The 24,173-nt window shown below is 42.7% G+C and overlaps 1 pseudogene; it reads right to left on the bottom strand.

The window, feature by feature from the left end:
- Positions 1 to 24,173, bottom strand: part of LOC115844679 (centrosomal protein of 78 kDa-like) — a 64,039-nt pseudogene that overhangs the window by 26,711 nt on the left and 13,155 nt on the right.

Below are 24,173 nucleotides of genomic sequence, written 5' to 3'. Positions count from 1 at the left end.
TGTGTCGATATGTTTCTGGGATCCCCATTCTATTTGATTGACCTATTATATGTGACTCTTGGTTTTAATACATTCTTTCACTGATTTCTTTTCACTTGCTCTTGTAAGTAGTCCCAGTAATATAGCCTTACCATTTTACTGGACATACCTAGGTATACCTGAAATGCATTTGATAAATCGATGGAACTTGCACTCAAACTAGGGTTACTTTCCAAAAACACTTAAAATGTTGAGGTGTAAAAACTATGTATTCTACAGCCTTCCTGCCTCAACCAAGTGTATGTTAACACATTCCCACAAGCTATTTTGCATGTGTATGAGGCTGTAGATTCTGGGGAGTATGAGAGTGGTATGTGCAGTATATCCTAAAAGATCAGCATAGGAGGCAAAGGAAATAGATAGGGATAGTCAAAAGCCAAATGTTACTCATGCATTTTTAATATTTAGATTGAGATAAACAAGCAAATTATTATAAAATAAAATACAAAATTTAGAGAATATTTCAAAATGCTTTTTTTGCCAGATGCAACAAGATACTAGGAATAAATAGAGGAATTTTCTGGAACCAGCTTGTCTTTTCTTTTTGATCACCATAGAGTGATGGAGTTGTATTTTATTCAGTGTTTGTACATGTGGCTGTGAATAAGATGGAACTTGTCTCAAAAAGAGAAATGAGCAAAGAATGTATGTTGTCAACTTGTCTAAAACATTTTTCATGTTCTGACTCATTTTTCTTTGTATTGGCATTTCAAGGGATTTTGTTTTTTAATTTGACTATTAAAAAACCTTGATAACTTCAGTGAAATCCCATGAAAATAATATAAACAACTATAATGGAAAGTGAAAAGATGATAATAGCAATCAGCACTGTGATATTTCTTGTCAGTGTTCTTTATTATTTAGAAGAGTAACAAATCCCATATTAATTTGACTTTTTAAAAAATTAATTAATTTATTTATGGCTGCGTTGGGTCTTCGTTGCTGTGTGCAGGCTTCTCACTGCCGTGGCCTCCTGCCGCGGAACACGGGCTCCAGGCACGCGGGCTTCAGTAGCTGTGGCCCGAAAGCCCTAGAGCTCAGGCTCAGCAGCTGTGGCGCACGGGCCCAGCAACTCCGCGGCATGTGGGATCCCCCCGGACCAGGGCACGAATCCGTGTCCCCTGCACTAGCAGGCGGATTCCCAACCACTGCGCCACCAGGGAAGCCCCGCAATGGTTTTGGGAGACTGCATAGTTGCTCTGTGAAAGGCACCACTGCTGAGATTCAGAGAAGAGCATCTTGGGTGTCAGTCCTGCCCTTGCATGCCCAGAGGGAGGGGTGTGCGCCTCGTTCTCCGGCTAGAATTTCCCTTGCTGCAGGGTTTGCTGTTTGTTGTCAAAATGATGTCCTAGTGACTTGTCTTCTGCGTGGTTATATAATCCCAGCGCACTTCTTTATGATCTGTAGACTTTTATGGGGTTGTGGCCAGGCCAGGTTTTAAATGTCTGGAAATGTCCTATGGAACAACATTGCAGTGGCAGTGAAGCTTGACGGGAGAATTGTATTACTGTTACCCTAGTTTTGGCTTAAGGGTGATGAGAAGATGAAATTTTTGATGGGTCAGTTTTAGTTGTGTATGTGTATGTTATTTATTTTTAAAAATTCTAACGTCTATTATTCACAGCTTAGATATGTTGACTTTCTGCTTATTCATCAGTCCCTTTACTGATGTATTTTCCTCCGAAAAACTACATTTTCTTCCAGACTGTTTTTGTCTGATGGTGAAAAGTAAATTTTTCATTTGCAGTATAAAGTTGATCTGAGAAAAAATGTTTACCTTGGATCTTCACTTGGCTTCTGTGAAAGAAACTTCATAAAATAATATGGGCAATTCCCATTACTAATCCTAACCATGTACAACAGAGGTCTGTACAGTAGACCATAGCATAAATAAGTTGCTGTAATTTTACTTAGTCATTGCCTGTTTTAGACTAAGGAGCAGTGAGAGACATTTATAAATAATGATACCTCAGATCACTTTTGTTAAACGTCCTCTAATATTTGGATATTTGGTATCTGGCTTGTGTTATCTTTTGTACAATCTTGTCTTCTTTCTTTGCACTTTAGTGTAACAACTCTGTGGTTTCCTATCTTCTTCTTGAGACACTCAGGTCCACCTGAATTTCCTGTGACTGTGACAGTAGAGAGTCCTTCCTCCTCAGAAATCAAAGAGGTCGATGATTCCTCAGAAAGTGTTCAGGAAGAGCCAGAGAAAATCAGTTTGAAACAAGAAGCATTGCCGGCACAAAGGTATCACTTTAAAGCTATAGAGAAGATTATTTTTCAAATGGAAGCCTGATTGAAAACCTGCACAGCTTGTGTGAGGGTTCTGTTTTCTCCTTCCATCTGCATTGTATCCCGTTGAATGGTTCCTTAAGCTTAGACCAAGGTGAATGGTGGACATTTGAACTCTAAGAAATAAAAATCAAAACATGTCGGTAATAATATATTTTCCTTTCCTTAGAACCTTAGTATATTAGATTTAGGGAGAACCTTAGTGATCATAAGGTAAAGAAATTGAGTTCTGAATGAATATAGTCAGCTGATTCAGTGCTCTTGTTTTACAGATGAGAAAATTGACAGTTCTAGTTGAACTCTCTTTTTATAAGAGGAAAATAGGGCCTCATTTTAAATAAAAGTTGAAAAAAGTTTTGATATTGATATTCTCCTTTCCGAAAATAAAAAATATCAAGAAGCTACATTACATTACCAAATAAACCTGACCTCTAATGTCATTCCATACTTTTGTTTGTATGGACAGAAAAGAAAAATTGATTTTCATAAGAAATTTTTGCACCTCAAAAATAATATATTTATTTTATTTCAACTTTAAAGCAGAGCTGAACATTTCTAGTAAATAAGGGAACACCATTTGGGGGGACCTTGTCTTTGTGCTACAAAGTCCATGTTTAATATTTTAAAATTATTCAATATGATTTTCTTTTCGTATGAAGCATGAAACGTGACAGGTTTCAGAACTAATTACCCCATTATTGTAGGATTATGGAAATTACTATTTGATTTTCAAAAGAGAAATTTTTATTTTTTTAATTAAAATTAATGATAATATAGAGAAATTTTAAGAAAAGAACTTAGAAAATTATGAAATGTTAGAGTAGGAGAAATCTATAGTTCGAGTTACCCCCTTTCGTTTTGTAAATGAGCATCTCCAATTTGTAGTACGTAAGTGGTTTATTGGTAAGTAGCAGAGTACGACAAGACCCCAGAGCATCTAACCCCCATTCCTTGTCACTTTAGATGTGTTGTATTCATTTCCTTCACAAGGAGACCAGGAGATTGTATTTCTAAAACCAGTGATAGACACTGGGGAAGACCAAGAAGTTTAAACACTGGGACCACAGAATAGCAGATTCAGAATGCACTGAGAACCCTTGCAGCTCTTCTCTGTTTTGACAATACACTACAATGATGGTATCAAAGTGTTTAAGTATATAAGCCCACAACAATCAAGAGATTTCAACATAGTTTTGAAAGACGGAGACAAGTGGAAGAGAGTGAAACTGAAGCAGTAGAACAGAGGAAAAGCATCACCTAGAATATGCACAGGGACCACCTGCAACTGAGGAGGATTCTGGCTCCACCTGCAGAAATATTCCCATGCTCAGATGTGCATGTAGGAGAGAGGGTGGAGTTAGTTAAAAGTGTGACTGAAATAGGGGAGCTCATTGAAGGGTTGTGTTTAGAGGAGTGGACTCCCAGCCGCGCCCTCACGCTCCTGAAATGAGATGATTTCATTTTGAAAACAATGAAACTGGGGAGAACTAGGGCAGTTAATGTGAGTTTTTACACCCTAGAAAAGAGTGTTGGCGGGGGGATCCTATTACAGTTACTCCCCGCTTCTTCCTGCATAAGAAACCAATCAATCGTTGACTTCAGGGAGCTTTCTGCGCTCATTCTTAAATAGAAAATAACTGTCATTTGCCTGATACTTGAGTAAAAGCTTACAACATGAGAGAGGGGGAAAAAGAGTGAAAACATATCCTAGTAGGACTAGAGACAATTTAGGGTACAAAATAATTTAAGAAAAAAACCCTAATTAGTATCCTGAGAGAGGTTTAAAAAGAGCTAGCAACTATAAAATAAGACTAGGGTGTTAATTAAAAAGAGAATGGTCAGAAAGCAAGAGAGGTCTCCTGGAAATGAAAATATGGTTGCTGAAATAAATTCAGTAGGAATTTAAAAATTTCTCAGTATATAAAAAAGAAAGACACAATGGAAAATGTGATAGAAATATGTTAGAGAGGCTGCATCTGGGAGATCCAACATGTTACTATTAGAAACTCCAGACGCAGACAAAAAATGGAGGGAAGCTGTCAAAGGGCAAGAAAATTCCCCACAGCTGAAAGTAGACATCAGGCCTCAGATTTAAAATACTCAAGTTTTGAGCAAGATGAACAAAAACAGACTCATACCTAGGCATCCTTCATTGTGAAGTTTTAAAATACTGAAAAAATAAAATAAAATAGAATAAAATACTGAGAGGATACATCCATTCCAGAGAGAAAAATACTGTTCACCTAAAAAAAAAAGAAAGTTAAAATCTGACTTTATCATAGTTGTCATCAGCACCATGGATGCTGGAAGGCATTAGAAAGATACCTCCAACGTTTTTCCAGCACATAATTTTCACCCTAGGGTTTTGTATCCAGCGAAACTATCAGTCATAAGCGGAGGCTGAATAAGATATTTTGTACAGAAAGAAATTTGAAAAATTTACCTCCTGTGCTACATCTTAAGCTATTTATAGAAATAATCGAGCAAAATGAGGCAATAAACCAAGAAGGAAGGTAACAGGGGATTCAGTGCAGAGAGCAGCTAGTCTATATTGGAGAGGCTTCTATTGATTGTGTGACTGAGAGCTTAGAAACACCTTGAGGCATATTGTACTTACTATGTATTAGGCACTGTTGGAAGGGAGGAGGGAGAGGAAGAGAAGGAAATTGAACTCCAGAGGACAAAAGGCTATACTGACATAAACATGAAGCAAACTAAACTATGGTTGATTTTTAACCTACCAATGTTGAGCAAGCGAAAAATCCACTTAAACTTAACACTACAGATGTCCCCCTTTCAGTGACACACAGGGGTAATGACCACCTATCTAATTTGTTGTCCAAACCAGAAATCTTCTAACAATACTGGTCTCCTAATAAAGATAAGCACGAAGGTAACATACACTGGGTGTCTCCCATGTGCCTGTGCATGCATCTATATCTCACTGAACCCCCATAACAGCCCCAAAGAGAGGGACTCTGAGTGTCCCCATGCTGCTGGTGGAGAAATAGACACAGGAAGATTCAATAGTCTATCTATCCAAGATCACACAGAGGGTGGAAGAGCCCGTTTTTAAACCATCTGCCTCCAATTCCAGGTGCCAGGAGCCAGACTCAGCCTACAGGTCTCTTCTGTTGGCCTGGAGGTGAAACCATGTGTAATGATTAGTCAAATCCCGTCTTCACTCATCAAGGTAGCTTGAACACTTGCACGTCCTCCAAGTAACATGTAGCATAAGCAATAAGATGTTTGCCCCGGTATTGTCCAGGAACTTGGAATCATCTGTGTCTAGTTAGGCTGAGCTGGTTAAGACTGGAGAGAACCACCTTCTGCCATCAGAGGGCCGAAAACTCCAGCCTGAGAATGTGCTGAGCCCTGTAGCCTAGTTACGCCAGCTCAGAATAATGATGAGCACACCTTTTTCCAATCACCTTTCCTCATGCTCCCCATGCCTCATACTGCGCTGCTTCTTTATTCTTTATCCCATAGGTACCCCAACCCCCTTTGGGGAGGCGGATTTGAGACCTATTCTCACGTCACTTCCTCGCTTGGCTGCCTTGTGAATAAACCTCCTCTTTGGAGGTTTCGGCTTGCTGCGCCTCAGACAAAATGGTTGGGAGCAGTGGTACAGGTCCCTTGCCTGTGAGGGAAGCTGGTTACTAGTAGTCATGTTGCGGATGTTTTCTCCCACTGGAGAGCCAACGTCCTACTCTTCCAGAAAGAAGGGGGAAAGGCAGGAGCTGGACCCTTGCTCTCAGCGTCACCGTCACCTAGGAGCTTGTTACAAGCACAGAATCCAGGCCGCACCCAGAACTACTGAATACCAGCCTGCATTTAACAAGATCCACAGGAGAGGCATACCCATATTAAAGTTGGAGAGGCACCAACCTGGAGTCCAAGTAGCTCATCCCTAGGGTCACCCTCTTCTCCGTAGCTAATTAAAATGAAGCAAAGATTCATCCCGAGCCTACCCTGTCTCAGTCACTTGGACATCATATGAGCTCATTTAATCCTCGCCAGAACCTGCAAATGAGACTGAGGGTCAGAGTGGTCAAGCACCCAAGGTTCCATAAAAGAACATGACCAAGGCTCACTGGAGCCCAGACCTCCAAAGAAGGCCCCTGAGCACAGCATGGCACCACAGCAGCCCAAACCGTGGGCCTGGAGGGTTCCCACGCAGAGTTTACACCATTTGACAGATGCCCACAGCAGACCACAAGGCAATATGAGAAGTAAGTTCTTAGTGTGGAATCTCTGAGTTTTGAGATTTAAAGAAAAAAATCTTTTCTTGGGCTGGCTAAAACAGTTCTACCAAGGAGTAGAGAGAGGGCATCTCAAGGCCCCTTCTGGACTTAGAATTTAATGCCTATTTTTGAGAACCTCTCCATGCATTTGCTCAGTCCTACGTCAAGATGAAGTTCTCTGTGCCCTAGAAGCTTAGGTTCTAAAAAGGCCACAGATGCTTCATTTGCAAATATTTTCTCCCATTCTGAGGATTGTCTTTTGGCCTTGTTTATGGTTTCCTTTGCTGTGCAAAAGCTTTGAAGTTTCATTAGGTCCCATTTGTTTATTCTTATTTCCATTTCTCTAGGAGGTGGGTCAAAAAGGATCTTGCTGTGATTTATATCATAGAGTGTTCTGCCTATGTTTTCCTCTAAGAGTTTGATAGTGTCTGGCCTTACATTTAGGTCTTTAATCCATTTTGAGTTTATTTTTGTGTATGGTGTTAGGGAGTGTTCTAATTTCATACTTTTACATGTAACTGTCCAGTTTTCCCAGACCCAGCAATCCCACTACTTGGCATATATCCTGAGAAAACCATAATTCAAAAAGAATCATGTACCAAAATGTTCATTGCAGCTCTATTTACAATAGCCAGGACATGGAAGCAACCTAAGTGTCCATCATCGGATGAATGGATAAAAAAGATGTGGCACATATATACAATGGAATATTACTCAGCCATAAAAAGAAACGAAATTGAGATATTTGTAGTGAGGTGAATGCACCTAGAATCTGTCATACAGAGTGAAGTAAGTCAGAAAGAGAAAGACAAATACCGTATGCTAACATGTATATATGGAATTTAAGAAAAAAAAGTGTCATGAAGAACCTATGGGCAAGACAGGAATAAAGACACAGACCTAATAGAGAATGGACTTGAGGATATGGGGAAGGGGAAGGGTAAGCTGTGACAAAGCGAGAGAGAGGCATGGACATATATACACTACTAAATGTAAGGTAGATAGCTAGTAGGAAGCAGCTGCATAGCACAGGGAGATCAGCTCCGTGCTTTGTGACCACCTAGAGGGGTGTGATAGGGAGGGTGGGAGGGAGACGCAAGAGGGAAGAGATATGGGAACATATGTATATGTATAACTGATTCACTTTGTTATAAAGCAGAAACTAACACACCATTGTAAAGCAATTATACTCTAATAAAGATGTAACAAAAAAGATCATATAAAGATTTTCTTCCATGGTAAGACTTTTATATTGTATTTTTCTTAAAATGGAGTGTGGTACATTTACCCTCATCAGATGATTGTTTACTCACCTTGCTTTATTAAGAATACTGCTAGAGGCTTCTATGCCCCTAATAATAAAAATGCATTTTCAGGCCCATTCAAACCAATGAAAATCCACGTTTTCAGAGCACAAGATAATGAAAATTCTCTCCATCAGCGTCTTTTACTCTTTTAATCTGTTAATACACCCTAAGTGTCTCAGATGAAAGGTAGTGTAGCAGGAATTGCCATCGCTAACAGCATTCCATACAGGTAACTCTTGATTGTTCTAATTTCTCAAAAATTTGGACACTTTTACTGCCTCTATAACATCTCTAGGGTGTGTGAAAGAATAAAAGAGGCCTGTACAATTTATTTCTCAAAATATACACAGAAATATTTTGCACATACAAACAGGGAAACCTTACAAATAATGTATGGGGAGCAATGTAATGTCGATAACAGAACTACTCATTTCAAAAGACAACACTGTCACCAAGTGTCCCCTCACCAAAACTGACAGGGAATTTTTAGGGGCCGCCAAACCAGAGGTGGAGATTTATAGGAACCTGGGATGTTTGAAAAATGGTTTTGGACGACCTCCTTGAGGAAGGCACCAAGCGTCATCCCAAATTGCAAAAATTGGCTCCAGGTTGACTCCTTGTGTCCTCACTCTTTGCAATGTGACATTCCAACTTATCCTATCAAGAGGGAGAGTTGATTTCCCCACCCTTGAAGTTAGGTGACTTGCCATGGCCAATAGATGGCAGCAGAAACGATGGTGTGCCAGTTCAGAGCTAGGTCCCACGATGCTTCTACTCTCCCTCTTGGAGCCCTGCTACCCCCATGAGCACAAGCCCCAGTTACTAGCTGGGGCATAAGAGGCAAGTGGCCCAGTCAGGCCCCTGGCCTGGCTACAGCCAGCCCCCAGCTGACCCCACAGGTGTAGCAGCAATTCCAGCCATGATAAGCAGGGTTTTGAGGAAGAATTAAGAGCATAAGCGTATGCTATAATTTATAAACCACTCTGTCAACCTGTGACATTATTTTTCAAAAGCATTTTTGTTATTTTGAATCCCTGGGTGGACATATTGAAAACAGCACTCCAGTGATTGTTGGAGAGCAAAGGATGCAACCTGAAATTGAGAGTAAAATATATTAGTTTATCCAGATTCACATATTTGTATAAATTACTAGAAAGTCATCTGAAGAAAAACAGACATGAACGAAAAAAACAGTCCAAAGAACACGGGTGAAAAAACATGTCAATTTAACACTAACTAGTACATCAAAGATGTAATAGAAAGTATATGTTTGGTTTTCTGTATAATGTTGTATAATTTTCATCACAAAAGCATTATTTGATTTGTACATACTTGGAAGAAAACAAATGATTAAGATTATCTGCTGGTGTGAAAACTGGCCCCTATACACAGAGGGCAACGAGAGACTGAAGAAAGAGGCAGCCCACTCTAGACTAGTTAGTGGCAGTTTTAACAAGCAAGGGAACCTGCTTACAAGGTTTGCCTTGGTCAGCTGAAAGACGAATAGATCTCAGCACCCACCCCCCAGAATCTTGAGTTTACACAGAGACCTTAACAGGGTTCAGTCACATATACTGTCCACATGGTCTCAATAACACATTACTCTCTCAAGGCTGCGTTCTTGAAAATGGTTTCCACTGTGGGAATGGTGGGCAGAATGCACATTCCAAGGTCAGGGGAGGGGGTGAGGAGTCTGATTGCCCGGGTCCAGCTCTCAGGTCAACTGGTGGTCACGCCCTCTCAATGGCCTCCTCTGACATTTCAGCAAGGAAGGATGCCAGAAAAGATAGCCTAGGGCAGAAACCACTCAACTTGTTATCATGAATGCCAGAGCAACCCAAGCAAGTGGATATACAAGCCTACGCAGGGACTGGAAGCAGGAAGCATTTGGGGACTACACCTGGGCTGGTACTGACCTCCCTCCCCAAAGGGACAAGGAGAGCAGAAACCTGGATGGAATCAAGAGAGAACAAAGAAAGGCAAGGCTGGATATGGAGCAACGTGTGGATCCAGGAGCATGTGTCTCAGAACTGCCGGGGCTCTGCAGACCAGCTGCATCCCCATTCTCCTTGATCCTCACTGGTATAATTAACTCAGGGTGGGCTCATTCCGGCTGCCAAGTCACTTCCACCTGTCCCTGGAGTTGACAGTTACTTGCTCACCGTGAACCAACCTCCCTGGACCTAACAACTACTGCAGGAGGCGGTAGTGGAGAGCAAGGTGACGACAACGACCAGATGCGAAGGAGGAAGAGATGCTCAGCGGACCGACTGGGTGGATTGATGGTGTGGGGTTAAGTCTGCAGAGCTAAAGGGGCTAGATATAGAAAAGGAAAGGGGAATTATGAGGATATAGTCAAGCCCCATCGTATGGATATTTCATCCATATGTTGTATACAAATTCCATTAAATTTGCTCTGAATGAAAAAGAGAACAAAATTATCATTTAAACCATGTCAGTGACTTTATTTACCATCTCATTTGATGAGCTCATAGCCCAGGGTCAGAGGGAAATGGGAGCTGTGAGTCTGTCATCTCTCAGGCCTCAGAGGCCCCTCACAGCCAAACCACCTCACCTTTTGCACTTTTCAAGCAACATTATTCCTAAGTGCGAGTCATCCTCTTCATCGGATTCTCCAAGAAACAGCAATCTCTCCCAATGAGAGAGGAAAAATGGGCTAATTCGGCTTTTTTTTTTTTTTGTGGTACGCGGGCCTCTCACTGTTGTGGCCCCTCCTGCTACGGGGCACAGGCTCCGGACGCGCAGGCTTAGCGGCCATGGCTCACAGGCCCAGCCGCTCCGCGGCATGTGGGATCTTCCCGGACCGGGGCACGAACCCGTGTCCCCTGCATCGGCAGGCGGACTCTCAACCACTGCGCCACCAGGGAAGCCCCTACTTCGGCTTTTTGAGAAACAATATGTAGTTCTCCAAAATGGTACCTGCCTGGGGGATTTTTCAAGAAATTTAACCATCAGTAGTGATTTGTTTGTCTTCACATAATGTATGACCCAGATGTGCTGAGAAATAAGAAAATGATGAACGAATCAAGGGCAGCTGATCCAAGGAGGCAAGGGGCAACTTCCACAGCCTACGTGTAAAGCTAGAGAAAGGGAATGTCCAGCTGGTGGGAGCTGAAGACAGCGGCCAGTCCTCCTTGGGCTCGGGATGCCATCCTCTCTTCCTACATCTTCACACTCTCCTTCTCTGTTGGCTCCTCCCAGCCAGAGTTAAAGAGCCACAAGGAAATGCCCTCCTCCATTCTATTCTCCTGTCCTTCTATCCACCCCTCCCTTCTTTCCCTTTGCCATCAATTTCTTGACTTGCCCCCCCATTGCTCCCCTCCCATCTACACTGCGATCTGGTTTCTGCCCCACTACTCTCATGAAACTGATCTCCTTGAAGCCCCCGATGATTTCTCCATTGACAAGTCCAGGGGACTACTTCTCAATCCTTATCTATGTGACCGCCAAGCCGAGTTATATCTTATAACTTGTTATAAGATATAACTTATATAAGATATGTTATATCTTATATCTTGTAAGTTACATCTTATAAACAAATGTCTCTGTCTTGAAAATCTCCTCCCTTGGTTTCTGCGCCACCCAACCCTCCTGACAGTTTTCTGTCTCTCAGCACCCTCCCAGTCTCTTGCTGAGCTGATCTTCCTTGGGGTATTTCTCAGGGCTCTGTATTAGGCTCTCTGCTCTTCATCCTCTATGCCATCTCCCTGAAGGACCTCATCCTCTCCCCTAGTTTCCATTACCAGCTAAGTCTGTCTCCATCTAAGACCACTCTCTGCACCTTTCAATCTATATACGACTTCCTGTTAAACGTCTCTATTTAAATGTCTCATAAGGCACCTCAAATCCAACACGTCCGTATTACTGAATGTCCACTCAGAAAAACAGCCCGTGACAGGCAGTTCAATACGACAAATTTCATATGGTGATGAAAAAGCTAAAAGGCCAAATGGGATGGTGAGACATCCCAGAGAGTCACAGCAGAGGAAACCACACCCACCCCACTGCTGGGCTGGGGGGCAAAGAAGGAAGTGGTGTTGCCACAGCTGCCAGGCAGGAGCTGGAAGCACAGAGGGAGTGGCTTCCTGGTGGGGCAGAGACTCAGAGCAAAGCGGCCACCAGTCCTGCTGCAGCTGCCCGAACAGAGAGCAGAGGGCGAGGGAAAAATACGTTGGCTTCTCCCATCCCCCTGCCCTCCAACCTCCGGCCAATGCTTTCCATTGGCTGAACCTACCTGGAAAAGAGTTGGCGAGGAAGTCTGGGCGATGGGGTTTGCAGGATCAGCCCTGTGACACGGAGCAGAGCAGTGGAAAGGCAGGGAGCCAGTCTGAGGCAAACAGGCAAATGGCACTGCAGTACCCACTTCTCCCTACCTCTCCTGTCCCACTGAGTGGAACCATCTTCATACACGACCTTTCTCTTCCCTCATCTCCCACATCTACCCATCCATCCTCTAAGTAGCTCATCCATTCCTCTCTCTTCCTCACAGCCACCGCCATCACCCACTATCGTTACTGCAGCAAGCACCGCTCTGCCTTCTCCTGTCTCCAGACTTCCTCTTCTAACCAGTCACTACACTCCAGCCAGAAGGATTTTTCTCAAATGCGTATCTTACGTCACTCTGCCGCTTCAAGTCCTACAATGGCTGGCCTGTTGTACTTAGGATCCAGTCCACATTCCATGGCAGGACTTCATCGCGTCTCCAGTCTCCGCTCCCCTGACATACTCCTCCACCCTCCACATTCCCACATCCTGAACCTCAGGCCTCTGAATTTCCTGGGGCGGCTCTCAAGTCAAGGCCTTCACACATGCTATTCTCTGTCTTCACAGAGCCCTCCCCTATCCTCCACCTCTTCTGACTTAACCCCTCTCGTGTTGGCCTCAAAGGCAGTGCTTCTAGGAAGACTTCCCTGGTCCTCCTCACGTGTGTTCCCTTGCACCCAACACTTTCCCCGGTGGTAGGGTTATCAGATTTAACAAATAAACCATGCCAAGTTTAACCAGGTGTCCTGTATTTTATCTGCAACTCTACCTGATAGGCCCTTGTCCCAGAGTATGACAATTGCATGCTGACATTTTAATTTCCCTACTAGGCTCCAAATTGCTTAAGGATAATGATTTTGTCAATATGATTCCCCATTTTGCTAAATAAATAGGTAAGGTTGGATGAATGGATCAGTGACTTGCGGATGGGAGTTTTTACTTGAAATCATATAGAACTAGACTTCAGCCCTAAACAGGAGAGATGCTTAAGAAGCTAAAAGGAGGCTAATGACAATTACTCACCCAAGTGGAGCCTCCTAGGTTAGGTCTGGGCCAGGCTCTCAGGGTGTAAGAGAAGAATTTGGAAGTGGGAACTGTACACTAAAGGGAAATGACAAGAAGGTACAGCTGGAAATGATTATTTAAAGCTTTGAGCCTGCACAAAGCTAACAGACTAACTTCAGTTGGTTTGGGGACTGCTCTGACTCAGTTCTGAGTCCTTCACACAGCTGGAAAGTTTATGCTCCTGCTGCTGGGGTTAAAACAGTGGAAAAGGCCAGAAGGGTGATGCCAAGGATCATCGTACTCTTTTTACCTTGCGATGGTTTCCTAACAGAAAGCTTAAATCTTGCTATTTTCAGACCCAGTACCCAAAGGCAAGTATGTAACAAATATGAAAAAAGTGAGAAAGGTGGAAGAAAGGCAAATTAGAGCATACCATCTAAAGAGGCAGCCTCTACTGGCTGCAGACAAACCTCCATGCTGATATGCAGGCCCAAATTTTCTCCCCCTTCAAGGAAAGACAGGAATCAAGATGTTAGTGCTTCATCTCATGATTTTTTTTTAACGTGCCCATTAAGTTAATAAGTATTAAGTGGTTCAAACAAAACACAACTGTAAGTTTATTACTCTGTGCGGGCTTCCAACACTCCACTGTGGAATCAACATGTGTCTCCAGGCTGAGATTCCCCTCAACTTGCAAACCTTAGGCAGATGCTGATTCAAATCCCAGAAGCCTCTAGTTGAAAATCAATGTCTGAGATGCTCTGCGGAATCTAGGGAAGTATTTGCTAATTTGCTCTGCGGCGAAATCTTCTATCAATTATCAATCAGGCATGAATGTAGATAATTTTCCAATGCTATCAATATAGTCATCTATATGTTTAGTCAACGTTTATTGAATATCGCATAGGGAAGGTTTGGTGGTCAGTAAATAGTGGAAAGAAGGCCCAGAAGAACGGGGTACACTCAGGCTTGAAATCCAGCACCAGCAGGTACAAGCCATACCAGTTATTTATATACTTATCTACTACTTCCATCCTAGTTGGTTAACAGTCTTTGCCCCAGCCCTAGCCCTGTGGGCCTCAGACCCCAGCAGTGGGCCACTCATCTGTGGCCACCTACGGTGAGCTGGTGCTTTCCTGTAGTCATCCTCCTTTGGCCACTTGTAATTTTGCCCTCTCTAGGGTACCATACTAGTTGTTCAATATTTTGAGCATCACACACCAACTCTCCTAAGAGAAAGTAAAGGGATAAATGTCCCCCCAAATGCTCACTTGCCTTTTGTCTTTCCCTAACCTCTTTTCTTGATTAACTCCTGCTCGACCATTCGGATCTCAACTCAAATGTCACTTCCCACTTCTCTGTCTGGACTGTGTCCCCTTGACAGTCTCACAGCTCTGTTCTTTACTTCATATCTTGTATCCATTTGCTTATTTGTTTGTCTGCCTCCCTGATTAAGCTGTAAGCTCCATAAGGGCAACAGAAAGCAGAACTTATCTGGCAAACTGCACAGGCTTCCATAGGGTTTAGGTGGGATTGGCCACCTACCCAGCTCCAAGCATGTATTGTATTCCAGCAATACAGGTAGCAGGTAGCAGGTTTGAGCTGCATTCCAGCCAGGTAGCAGGTCCCTTCCTCTGGGTACTACTCATTGGCACAGGAATGAGAACCTGACCTAAGGCAGCCCAAGCAGAGTGAGGCTGGACACTCTGGTGGGGAAAGCAGAGCTACGGACCTGTTCTGAAGACGCAATGTCACCAATGTGGTTATCATGAAGCATGACATGAAGGAGGACAAAGGCACAGAGTCCTAGGAAGGTGGCTCCAAAGAATACACACCATGGGCCTCTGGAGTAAACCAGACCTGGGCTGGCCCTTGTCTTTGCACTTTTCAGTTACATCAACCTATATATATATATATATATATATATATATATATATATTTGCTTTAGCCAGTTTGGACCAAGTTTTCTATCTATTGTGACCAACAAGATCCTAACTGATATGTCTTGCCCCTGTATCCACAAGAAACATGCTCATGGAAGACACCATATCTTGAACAATATGCCATTGGGAGAACTGGGGATGGCTTAATGGGGGAGGCGACTGGGTAACATCAGCTGGAGCCTTAATTTGAATATAGTTCTTTAAAAAATGTTAGACTGACCTAGATTTAAATGCATCAGAAATTCAGGAGCATTTTCCCTGGTGTGTTTTACAGCAGAATAGGTGCTACCTGAGGTTATACACCTGCTCACCTGTCATTTCCTAAGAACTCCTAAAGATTTCTGCTTCAACCCCTGGACTTTCAACCTAAAGAAACTATGGTTTTAAACTGGGGGAAGGGAACAGGAAAGAATGATTCAGCCTCTGGCTGCTTTTTACTGTGCTGGATAAGATCATTATTTTTTTCCCCCAGAATGACCTGTAACTTCCTACATTTCTTACGTTTCAACTTCAAGTTTCATTTCTCGGGATGCCTATGGCTTTTCACCTGGCTAGATGGAAGCCAAGATTTTACTTTTCTCTTGGGGGCTATTCTGCTAGGCTAGAATCATTAGAAGCAACTTTAACTTTAGGTTGTTATATATATATCACATCTTTCAAAGCATAATCAGGCTCTGTAGTTCATGATCTGGTTATTAGATTAAAGGTCTGTGTGGCCAAAGGGCTGTACTTCTAAAACTATTGAGAAATAAACAAAGTTGACTAGACAGGGAAGGAAAAGTCTACAAGTTGGTCGCTATATACGGATCAGGGGATTCTCATCCTCCTTCCCTGGTTCACCATAAAGCATGCTTGCCCATACTGTTCACATTCTCAAAATATGTTTGTTACTCTCAGGGCTCCTGGAATATATATCCTCCAACGGTTGCCTTTTAACTTCTTAATGAACTGTTCTGCACACCTCTGCTGCTTATATTTTAGGATTTTTTTTTTCCTTTGGGAGAGAGAAGAATGGCTTGTAAAAATACTAGTGGAAAATAAGCATTAAGAATCACTTCACCTTCTGCATCAAATAAATCCACCTGAATTACCGGTTCTATGAACCAGATATGTAATTCAAATGTTTGATGAAGAACAGAATACTTTGAGTCTCAAAATATCTCTCCATAAATTACTTATTAACTACAAAGGGACAAATAACTTGACAGTGTAGAAACTTCGTGGGCACCACCTTAACCAAGATACTAATGAGACAGATGACCATTAGGTGGCTCCTGTAAGGATGCACAGAAAGACACACCGTCACCTCTGTGGAACCCCATCAAAAGCACATAACATGAAACAACCATGAGGAAACAGAGGACAAACCCAGACCGAGGATCATTCTACACAACAACCAGCCTATACTCTTCACAAACTCTCAATAATATGAAGAACAAAGAGGCTGAAGAGTTATTTCATATTTAGACCAAAGTGACACGAGAACTAAGTGCAACGCATGATTGTAGACAGGTTCCTGGGCTGAAAAAATTAGCCATTAAGGATGTTACTGGAATAAGTGGCAAAATTTGAATATGGACAGTAGATCAGTCAACAGTATCATTGTTAAATTTGTCTTAGACCACTGTGCTGTGGTTTGGTAAGAAAATGTTGTTTCACTTAGGAAGTAATCACTATTTACAGGGAAAAGGGCACAAGGTCTCCTTACCCTTAAGGGGTTCAGGAGAAAAAAACATGTGTATATGGAGAGACAGTGAATGCCAAAGCAAATAAAGCTAAATATTAATAATTGGTGAATCTAGGTAAAGCATATACAAGAGTTCTTTGTACTAATCTTACAGCTTTTAAGTTTGAAATTATATCTATAACTATATATCTACATCTATATAGATATATAAAATCAACACACACCATTCAAAATAAGTGCATTAGCCTAAAATCCAGCCTATTCTTCAGGTATTGTTAGGCAATCTGAAGAGAGACAAAGGCTAGGATACCAACAGGGATTGGGTCAGTATATTCATTCATTAGGACCCTGAGTACATTTCTACTAACTTAAATTATGCTTTCATTTGAATAAACATTTTGGACTGCCTTAAACTTAGTGCCAATTACTTATACATTTAAACACTCAAAGTATGAATTCCATTTTTCCCCAAGTGAGGCCCAAGGCGGTCAATATTCTCATATGCTAACAAGTAAGCAAGGCCAATTTCTGTAATGTAACTATAGGACTTTTTTCTAATATGCCCAGTTCCCTATTTTCTTAGAAAATCCAATTTGCTCTGGGATTTCAAATACCACAGTTTCTTGTTTTTGTCACAACAAATGAACTATTTTATTCTTAAGCTTCTTAAAAAGAAATTCAAGAAATCTTTGCTCACTGCTAGCTTTCCCAGCTCTCTCCCAATATCTCCTTGATCAAGCTTTTCCACCCACTCTGGAATAATCCAGGGGTAATTAGAACTTACCTTCTTTAGCCCAAAAGGAGCCAATTTATCACAACCTATCATGGATTCTGATTCTAAATTACCAAGAGCCCAATTACTAACAGAGGCAGGGAATCTTCTTTGCAATTAAAGTGACTGACTTCTTTGCAGACTCAGTAGCATTTCACTTTTTAATTATGTTCAGTCTGATCAAATGTGAGAAAATTCTTCCTCATTTTATTTTCCTTCCAAAGAACACGATACAACAAACGTTAATCCCAGAGTGATACAAGGCCAGACCTGCAAGGGCCTTCGGCAGGGCTGGACATCTATCAGTGGGTCTTGTCCATTTTATGGGGTCTTAGTGGCTCCTTAAGCTCTAAAGGGAAAAAAGGGACTAATTATTTGTTACATCACATAGTTCACCTAAGGGCTTGCCAAACCTTCCAGCATCTGCTAAGTTGTGACAAGACAGCATTAGATATTTAGATAAACATAGACTACCGCGGAACAGAACAATTTTGTTTCTTGTGCAGGCAAAGAACAGAGCTGCAGTGTTGGGGATGAAGCAGTGTGTGGAGGTAAACATAAGCAACGTGGGAACAAATCTGTTTTTTCTCACTTAGGTGGTATTAACATGATTATGTGTTGTCAAATTTTGAAAGAGAAAAATAGTCAAAATCAGCTTGAGAGAAGGACACTCTGGAGGATATAAAGGAACATGAGGTCACCAAGCTTTACACAGATTTCCCAAGGGCTGAAAGACAACTGTCTGTCCACCTTGCTTTTAACCTTAAAGACTGGCCAGTCGTGGCTGCCGCAGCCTGTTGACCCGGGGCCTGCATCCTTATCTCCCCTTCCCCTCTCTCCACGTGGTCAGCAGACTGGCGTCCGTTCACTCACTTGAGACGTTCAAAGGTCAAGGTTTTCGCTCAATGAGTATCTTCCAGCAATCTGTGCTCCAGACAACAGTGACTACCCTTTGTCCTGGTATGAACACAGTTGCTCACCGTTTTCCAAACACTTTCACACATAAGCAAAGAAGAGTCTGGGAGCCCTCCAAGATTTTAAAGTTTAGTAAAAAATGAAATTACATAGTAAGCTTTTGAAAAGTTAAAACATCCACATATGTGAGATTGTACCTCTGCCTTTACTGCAGGCTGTTTGCGAAATTCAGGAAGCCCTGCCTTTCCATTCATTAAACAGATAGTCGTTGAGCTCCTCCTAAGGGCAAGGCAGGATGCAAGGTGATGGAGGTGGAGAAACAGGGCTTGTTCCTTGCTCTGATGGGGAAGGCACGTAAGCAGACACCCTCAGCACAGGAAAACACAGAATGGAGGTGCTGTGATGGGATAAAAGGGTCACGCTTGTAAGAACAAAGGAAAAGCGCATCCTTCCAATGAAGGAGACACAAACAAGGTCAGGAGGTTGGCAGGTGTCTTGAAGAAACGTCAGTCTTGCTGAGCGGGGGCAGGAACTCCAGGCTTACCAGACATAGCATGGGAATATATGCATGCCACATTCCAAGAACCAGAAACACAAGAAAGAAGAAGCCAGACCAGACACCACAAAGCTGTGACCATTGGGCTAAGAAGCCTGGGCTTTTTTATGAACCAAGGAGGAGCATGAAGGGGAAGTGATCGTCCAGCTGGCTGTGCTGGTAGGGGAAGGTGGGGGCAGATGAGGCTGCTGAAATGATCCACTGAGGGCTGACAGAGCTGGCTGTGGCAATGGGAATGGAAATAAGTGGAGATTCAAGAGATTTGGGGCCGGTACAAACCACAGGGACTTGTAACCATCCTATGAATGGATGAGGAAGGAGGCAAAATAGACTCTGAGCACTATTATATGTGAACACTTGGATGGCGTCTATGGACTGGCCGGCTTTTGCTGTTTAAACATTTACCGTGAGGGCTTCCCTGGTGGCGCAGTGGTTGAGAGTCCGCCTGCCGATGCAGGGGACACGGGTTCGTGCCCCGGTCCGGGAAGATCCCACATGCTGCAGAGCGGCTGGGCCCGTGAGCCATGGCCGCTAAGCCTGCGCGTCCGGAGCCTGTGCTCCGCAACGGGAGAGGCCACAACAGTGAGAGGCCCGCGTACCGCAAAAAAAAACAAACCCAAAAAACAAAAAAAAATTTACTGTGTTTAAACAGTCACATCCTGCATTGAGCCCTCGTTTTAAGCTCTTCAAACATCCCTGAGATAAGTGGGGGAGTTATTTCAATCCTCCTTTTTACAGATGAGAGAACCAAGACTGGCAAGGCTTAGCCCTAAGCAGGAAACCCAACTAACTCAACTAATTGGTGCAGAGCTGGGACGAAAGATCAGTATAGTCCTCATTACACAATCCAACGAAACACGAAGATAGCTCAAAACTGTCCTAGCGGCATGTTTCCAGCCTAAGTGGGACAAAGTTCATACAACTTTATATCGTGAGCTGTGTTGTAAGGTGGTTTGTTGATAACGGCCATTCCAAAAGCCAACAGAAAGCTACCAGTATGCTGAATCATTAAAAACATGGATGTACAGGACTCAAGTCTTACACCTTTTTGAACAAAATACCCTTCACAGATGCTATTTTTAGACTCAAGTTTTCCCAAAATAAAGTTTTTAAAAGAACAATCTGTCTAAAAAGCATGAAAAGAAATTCACTGACAAAGGTTTAGATGTTTTAGGACTTTAATGTCCTTCACACGGTCAACATAAAACACTGACAGTGGATGAGCAATAGGGGAAAAGACTCTTCAGCAAAGATCTTCCCGAACTCACAGCATCACTGGTCAAACACCATAAAGAGAACAGTCACGTGAACAAACGGTAAGGGAAGTTAACACAGATTTTTAGTTTAACAGCATAACTGAAAAACAAAACCAACCAACCAATCAATCAACTGTTCTTCTACCCACTGAAAGGAAAGTAGTGGTGAATCAGGGAGCTTCCAAATCTTGTGAAGCAGCTTAAAAAGGGAAAGGGGAGGGGGAAGGGGAGGCACACAATAGTTGAGAACGTAACACTCTAATGCACAAGGTCAGGGATCCTAACAAATTCTCAAAGTCTCAACATATACCAACAAGAACCGTATTATTAGAAATATAAAGGCACAGAGATATAAATGCATACAGATATAAAGTATTTGGGGTTAAAAACAGACCTTGCTAGATAAACATATGTCACTTTTATCGCTTTATGAGAATAACCGTATAAAGAAAGAATTCAGAAGACCCCACTGCTGTCATCTTGCAAAGGATCAAAATTCAGCACCTAGAGGACCCCACCCACCCTCCATGCTGTGTGTCTGTGTGTCTCTAGAAATAATAACCTGCAATTTGCATATAATTAAACCCATAGGCAGCTTTGAATATGAGATCTAGGCAGAAAAAGTAGCAGCAAAGACTACAGTAGCTGGAATTTGGTAGAAAAGCAAGAGAAGACTTTTTAAAAGCTTCCAGTTCAAGTCAGAATTAAGGTTAAGTTTCAACAGCTTGGGATAGCTGTGGATGTTTTGCTGTTCTCTGAAAAAAGAAGAAAATCTATCATAAGCATGTTCATTCGAGAAAAATACTGTGTTTCTTTAGTTTTTTTAGCCATGCCCAAGTGACTTTCAATTTTGTACATTGTTCAAGGGCAGAGTGTATATTGGTTAGGCTGTGCTAATAGCTGGTGCATCTCCAAAAAATGCTTCATGAAGGCTGCCAGCTTCTGGACATCTTCGATGGTGACAGCATTATACAGAGAGGCCCAAATGACTCCCACGGACCCAGAAGAACCACCAATGCAGCCGTTAAGAACAGAAGCATCTGGTTGAGCATCAAGGCGACCCTCCTTCCCGTCACCAGTTCCTGCGAGAGTCACGGCACCTGAGGCCATCGTGTCCACCCTCCCACCTGAAAGCCCCCGCAGGTGGCCAGGAGCGTCACACATCTCAGTCATTAGAAAATTCCTTTCCAACGCAGTGAAGGACCGTCACGCTCACATGGAACCTAGGTTAGCTCAACTCTTCGATGAGCCTGCTGTGCAGGGGGCAGGGAGCAGGCAGCTATTCTCATGCGTGAGAACGTACATCTTTCATGGAGCTGACAGAATTAACTACTCTCTCTGACGTTCGGGGGAGCAACAGTGTCTGTTCTTACACTGAACAGGCTGTGCCAGCTGCACCAGAGCTGGGATGGCACCCTTTGTGCTGTCAGAGCAGATTTTCAAAGGAAATTTTGACCAAAGCTCCTAGAAGGTGTGGCCCCACCATGCTCTCGGCCGTGGAATCGTACTAAGGGGTCTGTAAGCAGCAGCAGGAGAACTCCCGTAACAAATGGTCTTTCCCAACTAGTTACAATAACTGCTACTCCAGGATGGGCAGGCTCCTAGATGTGTTTCCTTCAGTGTCTGAAAACTAAACCAATTCTCTGACAAGCTTCTGGATGGGACAAGTACTCACCACCTATGCCCTTTCTGGGAGATGATATTGAGTTCAAGAGCTTTGTCGAGAAATCTTTTTTCTAAAGCATTATCTCCTTTGGTGTTGCCAATGCAGAATGGAATATTCATCCTGCTTCTATTGGGGGCTCCACTGGACATCTGAAAAACATGTCTTTTGTTCCAGCTATTTTTCTGCAATGTGCAACTGCCATTAACAAAGCAACAGAAAAGTTTTAAAAACCATTTTCTAGATGCAAACAAGAGATTAAAAAAAAGATCGGTGCCAGGACATTTATAATTTACTTAGGGAGACTACTCTTGCATATGGAACAGTGAGTTAACATTCTCTTATATGACTCATACTTAATTTCCAAAAGTCTCAGTTTCCTCATCTGAACATTGGGAATAATAATAATATCTCCATTTCATACTAGTCATGACAGTTCAGTGGTACAACATATATGAAACTTCCAACCCATGGCAGCCACACAGCAATGTGAATGAGGCCTTTTCTCTACAAGGCTGCAGAGAAAAAAAATAAGTTGGTCCAAATAGTGGCTGTAAGATTTAAAAATAATGAGCAGCAGCTTTCAAAGCACTTAAAACACTGTACTGTCCCAAGCTGTGTGACCTTGAACAGGTTACTAAATCTCTCTGTTGTGCCTCTCTGATATGAGGACTAAATGGCCACAAATTCTCTGCAGCCCTCCCAGCAAGAGGTGGGTTGTAGTGCTCCACACCTTTTGAATCTGGGCTGGCCTTGTGGACTTGCTTTGACCAAGAGACTGCAACAAGAGTGACGCTGTGCAACTTCCAAGCTGAGGCCTCAAGGGGTATGCAGCTTCTATACCTGCCCTCTTAAAACATCACTGCCATGTAAGCAAGCCCGAGCTAGCCTGCTGGAAATAACAGGCCCAGCCCACAGCCAGCACCAGCTGCCAGACAGATGAGGGGGGCCATTTAGACTCTAGGTGGATCACCAGATGACTTTGGTTGAATAAGTGATCTCAGATGAGACCAGCAGAAAAAACCACCCCACTGAGCCCAGCCTGACCTGCTGACTGAAAAGAATCCTGAGCAAAAGAAATGGCTGTGGTTTTAAGTCACTGTCTTGAAGTGTTCTATGATGCAAAAGTAGATAACTGATAAAATTCAGAACAGCATCTGGAACACATTCAATGCTATGTAAATATCTACTGAAGTCAATAAATTTGTCTTTTTATTCTCAGCACCTTGCACAGGGCTCATACAGACTCTCAAAAATGAATGGGTCAAGTTTCATCTAGGATACGTTAGTATTGGACTTCAGTTTCTGATTTGGAAAGTAAGCCAAAATTATCTTCCACTGACAACCAAAGGAGACAAACAGAAGAAGAGCTGACATGCTATTCTGGATTACAAGGAAAATATGTAATAACTCTCTCCATTTTCTCAAGCACATCTTGTTTTATTCTTCCACTTCTACAGGGTGGGATTCATTAAAAGTAAACAACAAAGAAAAGCAGTGTGAGGAAGTCCCCATTAAAAGCTATGCTCGTCCCTCAGGGCACACACATAATTCCTGTTAAAGTTGATAGGAGTCAAGTGCACATTGACAGACAGAAGAGACACAAGCAGGGAAACCAAGTATCTGGTAATAGGCTTTGAGCCTGAATTCTGGGACCCCCTTTGCACAGGTAGTAGGTATCCTGGTTGACATTTACATTAAAAATTTAGTGTCTACCCTCTTTGATATTCTGCTGCCTCAGGTTCCCCAGGCGGCAGTCCAATTATAGAGCTGGAGCAGCAAAACGGACACGTGATTTAAGGGGAAAAATATTAAAAAGGGGAAGAATTAGAAACCTGGATTTACAAAGAATCTGTATTTACAATCGTCCCCCCCCACATTTATCCATACTACTGTGAACGTAGGTGGTACCATGACAGCAACAATGTCGTAACAAGTAGAAACTGAAGATTAAATTTGCACGGTGCCCGAGAGTGTCCCTGGTGTGGGGCTGAGGGAAGGAAGAAAAAGATGAAGGGGAATTGGCTGCTCCCAACCTAGCAAGACGGCTGTGGAGGGAATTCAAATTCCACAGGACAAGCGCTGTGGAAGCACAGAGCTGAGCAAGTAACTCTGACGGAGAGAAGGTTGAAGGTTTCAGAGGAAGGGAGGTGGGAGGGGTCAGGACAGGGGAGACGAAGGAAGGGCATCTGGCAGAGAACTGTCTC

The sequence above is a fragment of the Globicephala melas genome, chromosome 8, assembly GCF_963455315.2.
Source record: "Globicephala melas chromosome 8, mGloMel1.2, whole genome shotgun sequence".
NCBI classification, from domain to species: Eukaryota; Metazoa; Chordata; class Mammalia; order Artiodactyla; family Delphinidae; genus Globicephala; species Globicephala melas.
Note: the sequence above shows the minus strand (reverse complement) of the source record. Positions and strands in the feature narration are given on the sequence as shown.